This window comes from Dermacentor variabilis, chromosome 10 (assembly GCF_050947875.1).
Source record: "Dermacentor variabilis isolate Ectoservices chromosome 10, ASM5094787v1, whole genome shotgun sequence".
Classification (NCBI taxonomy): Eukaryota; Metazoa; Arthropoda; class Arachnida; order Ixodida; family Ixodidae; genus Dermacentor; species Dermacentor variabilis.
This window is the reverse complement of record NC_134577.1, coordinates 9,739,860-9,752,357: the sequence shown is the minus strand read 5'-3', so window position 1 is coordinate 9,752,357 and position 12,498 is coordinate 9,739,860. Positions and strand designations below refer to the sequence as shown.

Genomic DNA, 12,498 nt, shown 5'->3' with positions numbered 1-12,498 from the left:
GATGCTCATAACCGAAGTCGGGCGTCCCTCGACGTTTCTTGAGCGCAGCGCACAGAGAAGGCCTCGTTCTCTCGTTCAGGTTCGCACGGGACACTGCAAAGTGACTTCGGGAGAGTTCACATTTTTGGTTCTCGTTCCCGGCAAGCGTTAGAACTACGCTGAAACTCAACCGCTCAGTCAGCAAGCACGGCACAACCCTCACTAAGCCCTGCCAGGCTCTTTCCCTTTTTTATACCACTGCCTAGTTCCTTACAGTAGTCTAGCATCACTCAGAACGCGTCCACAAATTGAAAAATTGCACTAGAAAGCATATCATCACTTTGAAACACTAAACAAAAGCAATATGTTAAAAAAAATCCTGCCTCAGGAAGAAAAACATCAGTAACAAACAATTTTGAGGCTGATTCCTACGTTAGGGGCTTCGACTTAAGCCATCGGCGTTACCGTTGAGACTCCCCTTTTTGTAACGCACCTCAAAGGAATATTGTTGTAAAGCGAGGCTCCAGCGCAGGAGGCGGCCATTTTTGGGAGAGATGGTCTGCAGCCATTGGAGAGGGCAGTGATCCGTCTCAATGATAAACCTCGAGCCGGCTAGATAGCATGACAATTTCTGAACGGCCCACACGAGACACGCACACTCTTTCTCGGTGGCGCTATACGCCTGCTCACGACTGGACAGCTTACGACTAGCATACAGGACGGGGTGTTCTACTTCTCCATTTTCCCGTTGGCACAGTACAACGCCCATGCCTCGCTCACTAGCATCGCACTGAACAACGAACCCTTTTGTATAGTCTGGCGATCGTAGCACAGGCTGGTTTGTTAGGGCACTCTTTAGGGCGCTAAAAGCTCTTTCCTTTGTCTCGTCCCAGACGACTGTTTGAGGCTCTGTCTTTCTTAGAGCATCCGTCAGGGGAGCCGCGATATCAGAGTACCTAGGGATGTACCTCTGATAGTAGCCGGCGACACCCAAGAACGACCGAATATCGGTCTTGGTGCGCGGTTGCGGAAAGTCTCGCACAGCGGCCACTTTTATTTCAGAGGGGCGGCGACGACCCTGACCAATCACGTGACCGAGGTAGACAACCTCGGCCTGTGCTAACTGGCACTTAGGAGCCTTGACTGTCAAGCCCGCTTCGCGCAGGCGGGTTAGCACTGCCCGCAAGTGTGTCATATGCTCAGACCAGGATGCGGAGAATATCGCTACGTCGTCTAGATACGGTAAAGCGAATTCTTGCTGTCCCCGCAACACTTTATCCATGAGGCTTGAAAAACAGTATGGCGCGTTCTTCAAACCAAAACTCAACACTTTAGGACGGAATGTTCCCATTGGTGAAATGAACGCCGCATACCTACTAGCCTCTTCTGTAAGTGGAACCTGCCAATAACCCCTGACAAGATCTAGGGTGGAAATAAACTGAGCGCTACTAACTTTCTCAAGGCGCTCCTCGATGTTAGGGATCGGATAAATTTGATCCTTAGTGATGGAATTAAGCCTGCGGTAGTCGACGCAAGGACGAGGTTCCTTGCCCGGTACCTCAACTAAAATCAAAGGGGAGGTATAATCACTCTCACCTGCCTCAATAACACCGAGCTGTAGCATTTTCTTTACCTCAGCCTCCATAATATCGCTCTGGCGGGGTGACACCCGATACGCCTTGGATCGTACTGGCTCTGTGGAGGTAAGTTCTATATCATGAGTAAGTACAGAAGTCCTACCAGGCCTCTCAGAGAACAGACCTTGAAACTCTTGTAATAGCTGGTGTAGTTCGGTTTTCTGCTCGGGCGACAGCGGTGCTTTACTGATAAGGTCACTAATGACTTGACCGGTGTCTTCCCTGTTCGTCACTGAGCCTAGTCCCGGAAGCTCGACCGGAAGCTCTTCAGGAACGTTTACCATCATGCACACCACTGCTTCCCTTTGTCTATAAGGTTTGAGCAGATTACAGTGGTAAACTTGCTGTGCTTTCCGCTTTCCTGGCAGACTTACCACGTAGTTAACGTCCGACAGTTTCTGAACAATTCGTGCTGGGCCCTCCCACTGCACGTCTAGTTTGTTGTTTAGCGATGTGCGCAATATCATGACCTCATCGCCAACCTCAAAACGACGGGCCCTGGCTGTCCGATCATAATAAACCTTGGCCCTCTGCTGGGCCTTTGTCATTGCTTCACCTGGCAACTCCAGTGCCCTTCTTAAGCGTTCGAGGAGCTTAAGCACGTACTCCACCACGACTGGGTCGTCGCCCCTACCTTCCCACGATTCTCGAAGCATGCGAAGCGGAGATCGAAGCGAGCGACCGTACACCAGTTCAGCTGGCGAAAACCCCGTAGCCGCATGCGGCGCGGTCCTTAAAGCAACCATCACCCCAGGCAGACACAGCTCCCAGTCAGTTCGATGTTCAAAACACAACGCTCTCAACACGCGCTTCATGACGGAGTGGAGCTTCTCAACGGAATTCGACTGTGGGTGGTACACTGAGCTGTGTAACAGCTTTACCCCACACCTTTCGAGAAAAGTTGTCGTCAAAGCGCTAGTAAACACTGTGCCCTGATCTGATTGGATTTCCGCAGGGAAACCAACTCGCGCAAATATGGACAGTAGTGCATTAACTATCTCAACTGAGCTGAGTTCTTTAAGCGGCACTGCTTCAGGGAACTTTGTCGCTGGGCAGATCACAGTCAAAATGTGTCTGTACCCCGTGGCTGTTACCGGCAGAGGTCCCACAGTATCAATAACGAGCCGTCTAAAAGGCTCCGTAATGATAGGTACCAATTTCAACGGCGCCCTCGATTTGTCCCCTGGTTTGCCCACCCGCTGACAAGTGTCACATGTCCTCACGAAATGGTCTGCGTCCCGAAAACACCCTGGCCAATAGTACTCTTGCAAGAGACGGTCCTTAGTTTTCTTAACTCCAAGGTGTCCGGACCACGAACCCCCGTGTGACAAGCGCAACAGATCCTGACGATAGCATTGAGGCACGATCAGCTGATCGAACTCCACTCCTCTGCGGTCTAGATACTTCCGGTACAGGACTCCACCTCTTTCCACAAAACGCGCAGTTTTCCTGGCGATACCTTCTTTGACATTGCAGCGCACGTTTTCCAGGCTGCCATCCTTTTTTTGCTCGGCTATCAAAGCCGTCCGGCTGACTTTTAGCAACCTATCAAGTCCGTCTGACGTAGGCGCGATGAGCAAATCAGTAGATAGCTCTTCTAACTTTCCCGCGTCGGGCGTTTCCTCTCCAGTATCTGGCGCCTTTAACGTTACAGACTCAAGTTTATTCAGTTCGGGCGTGCTCGGAATATCAGCTTGCTGCGCCTCTGACCCTTTTTCGTTGTTTGATAACGTCGGCCCCGCAACTACCGCCTTTGCAGCGAGCTCCCGAACCTTCGATCTGGTTAAGGCCTGAACACTAGCTTCACCAAACAAAAGCCCCTTCTCGCGCAGGAGGTGATCGGACCTGTTTGAAAATAGGTACGGGTACTGGGGGGGCAGCATAGATGACACTGCCGCCTCCGTCTCAAGCGCTCCGAAAGGTCCTTCAATAAGCACTTTTGCTACCGGCAGACACACGCTATGAGCTTCCACGGCTTGCTTGATCCATGCGCACTCGCCCGTGAACATATGGGGTTCTACGTAAGACGGGTGAACTACATCCATCGTAGCTGCGGAATCGCGAAGCACTCGGCACTCTTTCCCGTTCACGAGGAGGTCTCGCATGTAAGGCTCGAGAAGCTTCATGTTCTCGTCAGTGCTGCCTATTGAAAAAAACACAACTTTTGGTGTTGTTTCCGGACACTGCGCCGAAAAGTGACCCGGCTTCTGGCACGTATAACAAACGCGCGCTTGCCTCATCTCGAACCGCTTTCTGCGTTCGGCTTCGGCTGCCGCCGTCTCCTTAGGTTCGGTCGCACTGCTTCCACTCGCATCCGCACTACGCGTGTTCCCCTTTGCTCTCATGGGTGTGAACTTCGGCCTCTCAAACTTCGAGCCAAATTCACCCTTTTGACCGTCCTTAGCTCCGCGAGCCCGACGCGTCACAAACTCCTCGGCTAGCTCAGCGGCTTTAGCCACCGTACAAACGTCTGGCCTATCCAAGACCCAGTATCGCACGTTCTCCGGTAACCGACTATAAAACTGTTCTAGCCCGAAACACTGCAGAACTTTATCGTGGTCACCAAACGCTTTCTCTTCTTTGAGCCACTCCTGCATGTTCGACATAAGCCTATACGCAAACTCTGTATATGACTCACTTCTGTCTTTCTCATTTTCCCGAAACTTCCGACGGAACGCCTCCGCAGACAGCCGGTACTTTTTTAGCAGACTCGATTTTACTTTGTCGAAATCCTCTGCTTCCTCTCTATCCAAGCGAGCGACTACGTCGGCCGCCTCGCCGGGTAACAAAGTGAGCAAGCGCTGTGGCCACGTTTCCCGAGAGAACCCCTGCTTCTCGCACGTTCGCTCAAAGTTAACCAGGAACAAACCAATGTCCTCTCCAAGCTTAAACGGCCGCATCAGGTCAGTCATTTTGAACAATACTCGTTCTCCTGCACCGTGTGCCTGACTTCCATTACGAGCGCGTTCCATCTCTACCTCGAGACGCTTCATTTCCAAAGCGTGTTCGCGCTCTTCTTTTTTCTCTTGTTGCTCTCGCTCTTTCTGTTCTTTACGTTCACGCTCTTCTTTTTCTTTCTGTTCTTTAAGTTCGCGCTCCTGTCTTTTTGACCTCTCCTCAATAGTCTCAAGGCATTCCGACAGCTCGTCATCCTCAGCCTCTAACTCAAGAATAGCCTTTAGCAGTTCAGGTTTTCTGAGTTTGTCCGAGACATCCAGACCCAACTCTCTTGCAAGCTCCAACAATTTCGGTTTGCGCAACGACTTCAAATCCATGGCTGCTCTGAATGCTGCTTTCTCTACTGCTTACTATTGTCTTGCCGCAAACTAACCCGGCAGCAACGACAACCACAATTACCAGCTCTGTTTCTGACACTAACAAAAGCCTGGCAAAGCTCAGAAGAAGAAAGTCCCGCACTCACCAAACCTCGCAGGCAGGAATTCCGCGCAGTCGTTCCGCTGCAGGCAACCAGTCGTCACACAGGGCTCGTTGCACTGCTCCCGGATCGTCGTTGAGCTGTTCAGCATACAGTCAACTGCATCTCTTCGCTGCTGGCCTCCGTTGTCGCGATCTCACCGCTGGCAGACAGTTGTTTGAAGTCGGAGGCGATCTCACCGCTGCCAACCAGATGTTTTGATCGCACCGCTGGTACGATCGGTTGTTGGGAACTCGGCGCTGACGCCCGTGGTTGTACCTGGGTCGCAAGCCCCAAGGGTAGCGTTGGCCTGGCGGCCTGGGGTACAACTGGAAGCATCCGAAGGTCCCGGCAAAGCATGAGTCGACTGGTAACAACAAAACAACTTGTTTATTTTAACATCGCAAAGAGTTGGCGGTCAGGTTGACCGAAGTAGAGAGACGGGAGAGCACTTTACTCAACAGAAGAAATCGGAGCCCCTCTTTTTGGCGTCCGGGGGCAGCTGTTTTTATACTCTCGCAGTTGAGGGCAAGAAGGAACCCCTCAAAAGACGAGCACGTGAATGTACAATGGGCTAATGGTGACGCACACTGTCGAAGCGCTGCCGTAGCACCATGTCGAGCACGATCTCGTAGCACCCTGTCGTAGCGCTGCCGTAGCACCATGTCGAGCACGATCTCGTAGCACCCTGTCGTAGCGCTGCCGGTCGGGCACAATGACTGTAATGAGAGGATGATCCCTGCTTTCGCTTCGCCTGGTTCGGGCACAATGACTGGAATGAGAGGGTGATCCTTTGCGGTCGCATCGCCGCAGTCGCGCCTGGAAACACCTGCCGATGAGCGTTGCGGCGACGACGATCGGGCCAAAATGTCTGCCGCCCCGCCGCAGTCGCGCCGGCAAAACCACGTGTCGCAGGCGAAACGCAACACTATGCAACCATGGTGCGTGTACCGTGCATTGGGCACGCAGTGAAGAACCCCAGGGAATTAAAATTAATCTATAGTCCCCCACTACGGCGTGCATCATAATCATACCATGATTCTGGCATGTGAAACCCCAGTACTCTTTTATTCCTAAAGAAACACCATGTAGGAAGCCCCCTCAGAGACAACGAAGGCTACGCCAGACAGCATGTCCGAAGCTAGGCAAAGGCAGGCGACAATGCTCATTCTACTCGCAGAAGTTCATCACAAAACGCTCGTCACGTCATCTGATACCCGTGACAATGACATCAAATTTATACTGCTTGTCTGGCTACAAACTGACCAGACCTTCGCGCGATGACAAATGGGCCGATGGGTCAAGAGCCGTCGCTATGTCGGCGAGCGGGTTTCGCCTGATTGACTGACGTCAACCTTATAGTTACGAGCACTGCACAGTATTAAGAAGACAAAGCGAAACGCTCTCTAAGCAGTGTTTCTTTGGCTTGGCCACTGCGACGTCTCCGCTCAGTCCGTTTGCTCTATTTTTGGCTTGCAGCGAAGCCGTCCTTTCTAACGAGCTCTCCCATTCATTCGCGAGGAAGCAGCAGCCGCTGACGTGGAAACGAAACCGTGATTTCTTTATTTCTTTCTTTTGATTTCGCGCTTTCGCCAGCATATAGCTGGGGGCTCTTTTGGTTCCGTTATAGTGCGGTGATGTTCGTGACCCGACGGCCGCTGCCTGTTTGTAAACAGCACGATGGTCGCCATGGGGACGCCCTAAGTCACTCCTGTTCGGTATAAGTTCCCGTCTCGTCTCGCCTCGCCTCTATGCGGCTAGTGACGTTCCGCAAGCAGGCATAAATTATTTAGGCAAAGATGCGCAGGCTGTGCTGACAAAAAGACGCGCGGTCCGGAGAGTAGCCAGCGCGCAATAATTGCGAGCCGTGTCGCAAAGTAGAAGCGAGCTCAGCGGTTGACGACACTGGAGCGCTGATGGGGACGTGTAAGGGACGGACGGAATAATGGCGATTGCCCAGCAGTGGCTGAATGGAACTACCAATTCCGTTCCGACATAACGCTGCTCGTATATTAGGCGCAGGAGTGCTTTCGCACCTTGTGGTACAGTGTCGCGAATGCGATGTGCAAGTCACTGTTGGAAGACAACTCTTTTATAGTTAAAAACTGAGATAGATTAACTCAACATTTATTCAAGGCGTCTTGTTACTCAATAGCTTCAGGCAAACGAACATAAAACCGGCTATATCGAGACATAGTTAAGTGACTGAAACTACTGTTTTCCCAATAAACAGGAACACACATACAGCAAAGGTCCACATAAACATGCTAATCCTGCAAGAAAAAATAATACGCCAATGTAAACAATGCTAGCCACAAGGATCTTTCTTTATGCAACCCCGTTACGTAATAGCTGAGGCATTTTACAGTTAAAAAGAACTTGGTACCACATGTTTTAACACCATCCATAGTTGCAAACAATTGAGGAATGGCGTTCCTTGAAAACCCATCTGATTAATCGTCCTGAAATTCTTTCTCTTGACCTGGTCTGGGCGCGAACGCTGTGGATTATAGTGGTCATTACTATTGCGTTTTGCTTTGTTTCTTTACAGTGGCTTAAGAGTGGTTTTATTGTACAACAAATGTCGGGTTAAAACCTGCGCTTGTCCGGTCTGTTTCTTTTATAGCGTTTTCGATTGTGTTGCACTGCTTAGTCAACCACAGTGTTCCCAGAGCTGCCTCATAAATATTTAAGACCGCAAGCAGCCGCAGATTTCATGGACAGTGTCGGAACTTTTGCCTGTGCGCAATGCGTAGGTATGTATGACCAGAGGACAAGGAAAGTCTCTGAGACTTTTTATATCCAACGAGAAGTTGTGTGTCTGCCGTGTCTCCGTAGTACTACGCGACAGTAAATTCAAGCTGTTAGCCACGTTAAGGTTCAACTGGTCTTGGTTGTTTCTGCCATATTTTATCTATCGGATAAGGTGGCGGGAGTGAGCGCGATGGCCGGGTGGCGCACGTCCACTGTCTTTTGTGCGTTTCTCTCGCGCCTTCTTCGCCTCGTCCCTCTTCCTATAAGCGCCTTTCCAAGGACGAAGCAATACAAACTCGCCCAGTTTGCTGAACTATTATCAGTTTATATTATTGAGACGTGCAGCTGATTGGATTTATATCCAGTAGCTAAGTCTTGGTCGAAGCCGTATGGCTCGGCCTGTGGCCCGCCATGCAAAGACGGCGTTATCCGATTTCATGACGCGCGCTGCTCCAGCGGTTTATGGCGCAATGGTGTCGGTCCTGCAGGCTTGGCGCGCATCGCTCCTCGCTGCACTCCTTTGGCTTTGGGGCAGGCGTAAGCGGAATCCGAGCGGCACACGCGTGGCAACTGCTCGCCACGCGAGCCCCCTCCGTGCAGCCCTGCAAGGCTGGCCGCATTCAGCCGTTGTTGGTGTTGCAAAGGTCTCCTGCAAGACGCTGCCCGCTCGGACTGCGTCACTGAATGGGAGACGACCGGGGGGTCTCTTTGCGAAGCAATGGACGTGCGCGCGTCAGCTCCCGTAGACGCGTACGCCAGGCTTGCTTCACGACAGGTTCATTTCTGTGCTATCCGCCGCGCTAGGGCCAGTGGCTGTGGCGTTGCGCTGCTGAGCTCGAGGTCATGGGTTCGATGCCGGCCGCGACGGCTGCACATGCTCTCGCGTATTTAAATTTAGGTGCACGTTAAAGAATCCCTGGTGGTGAAAATTAATCCGGAGCCCCCCACTACAGCTACCCCATAATCAGATCGTGAATTTGGCGAGTGAAACCCCCAGGATTTAATCTTAATTTTGATTTCTGCGCTACCGAGATAGGAAGACGTTTTGAAACAGGTGGAAGTCTGAAGAATGCTTCGTGCAGTATTTTTTTTACTTATAGTACATTTTTGAGACATTGTGACAGCTGTGGAACTCGATCACCTTTTTAAGTTCGTTTTCGTTATCTACTCTTAAGTTGCGGACGCAAACATCTTTTGTTTAACTACCGCGGTTAAGTGCCAAACGCAGCATACTCATGCAAATGTACAAAGTAAAGATATTCTCATATCTGCTACTGTAAAAACGTGCTCTTATCTGCCTAAACACAGCGATAAAGGTGTAATATAGATATTAGGTGTTTCAATGTTGATGGAACGTCCAGGATTTTCATCCCTACCTGGCGGTATTCGAAACGCACTCCACGGTCGCTTTTCGTCGTTCACGTTGGCGCAGCCGTTTAGATAAAGCGGGTGTCGATTTTCAAGAAAGCCGTACGCAATATTGTCTGCCTTCATTTTATGTGTGTACGGAAAGCTAGCGCCTATATTGCATTTTGTTTTTCTGAAGGAAAAGTGGTAGCCGTAACCTAACGAGATATGGTGACGGTGGTATGAGTTAGCAAACGTGTGTAGCTGATGTCCTGATTGATACAAAAGGAAGAAGTTGGGAAGGTCGTGCTATGGCGTAGAACATATAACCGGTTGTCTATTAGATTAAGGGAGTGGGAACCAAAGGAAGAGAAGCGCAGTCGAAAGACAACACAAAATTGGGTGTTGCAATAAGACAAGATTTGAGGGCATAGACTTGCAGTCGGCAGACCTACGACAGGAGAAATAGAAGGTGGCTACGGGAGAGGACTTCGTCCAGAAACGGAGATATATTAGGATGATAATATGTTTCTGAGTGACGAGGGTGAAGTTATCGCTAAATAATGGGGCTGAACCGGTGTGCATGCGTTATTTTCTGAAGACTCTATATCGTTATTCCTACGGTATATATCTTCGTGAGAATGAATAAACAGTCTGAAGATGCTATTACACTTTCAGGCCATGCATCAGAGGAGGGGGGGGGGGGGGGGTGTTGTAGAGAAAGGACCCGATAAGATTCACAAAAGCTTTTCTTTTCTTTATATCTTGGACACACTCCGGTAACGCGTGCACCTTTCTTTACGCGATACTGATAGGGAGCAATAATGGCGCCTGTCTATGTTGTCTGCGTACCTGCGGTCTGGCGCAGATATTCTGTCGCCTAGTCGACGGGAATTTTTTGAGGCCTCGTAAACCTCCTTATCGTGTTCATGTGCAGCTTGAAGTGGAAAACTTACGGGCTTCGCGAGAGTCGAAGTGGTACGAACAATGTGGGCCGTACATCGTTTGGCAGTACATATCTTTGGAAACACGATATTTGCGAAAAAAAATTATGTGAAACAGTGGCACATTTGACGCTTGTAAATTAATAATAATCATTTTGTTCTATTCTAAATTTTTGCGACTGCGATTAGCCTGCGCGGCAGAGCAACAGGCGGCTGTTTCTATGGCGAAGCGGTTAGCAGTGAGTTGTCGTCCTAGCACGCAGTACATAATACATAACACAAACACGAAACCAACTGGCAGTAATTGGCATAAGATTAACATACTTTCACACAGCACACAAATTCACGAGTGCAAGGTTACAGTAGGCGGCGCGAGTGGCTAAAGAGAGTTCTGTGTAGGCTAGATGCAAAATCTAAATAATGCATCCTAAAGTCAACCTTGCTTGTGTCATCTGTCTAGAAATACGGAGGTTGTTATGGACGCCGCAATGAAGGGCTCGGAATTCACTTTGACCACCAGGGGGAGCTGTCTTTTGTTATGCAACCAAAGCGCGTTACACGAATGCTTTCTGCACTCCGCCCCTCTTCAAAATGCAGCCGGCGATCGAACCTACGATCTCGTGCTCAAAAGCTGCTCAACTTTATTCGCTGAGACTCCGTAGCCGTTGCCAGTGCTGCAGCTTTAGAGTGGACAGCGGGAAAGCGTCTGGTAGAACAAGATCAAACGAGTGGCAGACAGTAATCCTCTAATTTGCTTAATTACTCTGATTATTATAAATACTTTGCGTAGATAAAACAAGGGGGCCGATGTAATGCACTTTCCACGGAAGTCAACTTCGTTGAAGCATTTATGGAAGCAATAGAGGAAATAAAAGGGGGACCAGTGAAACGCGCTTTTTCGAAGCTCGCTTAGCTGATGCATTTAAAAGTGCGCTCACTTTTCGAGCAGTTAGATACACGAGGTCTTGGAAGCGTATGACACCTGGCTAGCTTCACGATTCTCGAAGAAATTTGAAGGGAAAAAGAAGAACAAAGGTCAAAGGGCATCACAACAGCCGCCTGATATCGAGCTAGCGAAGCGCTTGTAAACATGATTGAGCCTTCACGAGGAGTGACGTGAAAAATAATGAGACGTTGTAAGCTGGCCTTATCTCGATACGTCAACAAGAAAAAGAGAAACACATACAAAAGAACTTTACCCGAGTCGACGCCAAGCGAAGAGAGATGTGCGCTCTAAATGAAGTGCCGGTGTTTGCCCTTGCTCGTTCGCGGGCTTCTCTCGAGACCGGCGGCGCCGTGGTTCTGTCCTGCGTGCGCTCTATCGGAATTCGTCGGCGCGCGAGGTCAGGTGCGCCCGTTATCTCTCACGTGCGAGATTACGGAAGAGAAAGCGTTCCCGTCAGCCGGTAGGGGTCACCGAGTCGCACGAGGCACGAAAAAGCAAGAAAAATCAAAATAAAACACTCGTGCCCGTCGTAAACGCGAGATAAGTGAGTGTGTCGCGACGTTTGCCAATTACTACTCGCTTGCGCGGACGTTTTAAGCACGTTTCTTTACGTATCGCGTGTCTTTTCTTTCCCTCCCGATTGCTGTCCTCGATACAGGGCCACGTGCGTTGCTTTATCTTGGGCATTCGAAAATAAAACTAAAAAGAAGCAGAAGACAAACAGTCGAGGCAGCAAAGGATGCCTTGCGGCGCTGTAAACATAACTATTCGACACTACGTGGCTTGCCGTATATCAGGACAACGTCGCCTTGAATAGGCACGACTATGCCCTGTGCATTCCATATACTGTGGAACAAACGTATGGTGGAAAACTACGTGTCGGTTTGGGAGTTCTACACTGGGAAGTGTTGCGCATACATTGCGTAGCTCACATCGCATTTTAGAAAGCTGCGCACGGCGTGGCGAGGACAGCCGTTGCGTTTTCTTGAAAGAAGAAGTGGGTCCGAAATGCGGGAATCCACACCTTCCGGTGTGGGTACACTAAGTAGCGAAAGACGCCATGTCAAACGCCATATAAGGTCATATGGAGATCAAAATTTGTTCAGCACTACCCTCCTTGAGCTTTGATCCTTCATTCGAAAACGGGATGCTACCGGTCGATACTACCAGTCCCAGGTTCGTTTCCATGCCGCGGAGGCCGTATTACGATGCGAGTGAACGCGGAAACGTTCGTGTACTAAAGCTTAGGTGCATGTCAAAGAACGTCAGGTTGTCGAATTTTATACGCAGGCCCCCGCTGCTACGGTGTCCCTCATTGCCGGTCTGTTAAATTGCGGCACTGAATGCCTTGGTTTGATTTCTTTAAAGTTATGCAGGCGCACTCGTCATACAGAGCCGCGCACGAGATCGTCGCTACCATGCGATTTTCCGCGGGCTTTTCATTTATAGACGCATTCATTTGAAGAACACATTTTC

At 50.0% G+C, this 12,498-nt stretch overlaps 1 protein-coding gene and 1 long non-coding RNA gene across 8 annotated transcripts in view; one reads left to right on the top strand and one right to left on the bottom strand.

Moving 5' to 3' along the window:
- Nucleotides 1-11,382, bottom strand: part of LOC142559850 (uncharacterized) — a 104,923-nt gene extending 93,541 nt beyond the window's left edge. Inside the window, exon 1 of the long non-coding RNA XR_012823259.1 lies at nt 11,276-11,382. This is a non-coding gene — a long non-coding RNA (uncharacterized LOC142559850). The remainder of the gene's footprint in view (nt 1-11,275) is intronic.
- Nucleotides 1-12,498, top strand: part of dnc (phosphodiesterase dunce) — a 708,859-nt gene that overhangs the window by 548,195 nt on the left and 148,166 nt on the right. The window lies entirely within an intron of this gene.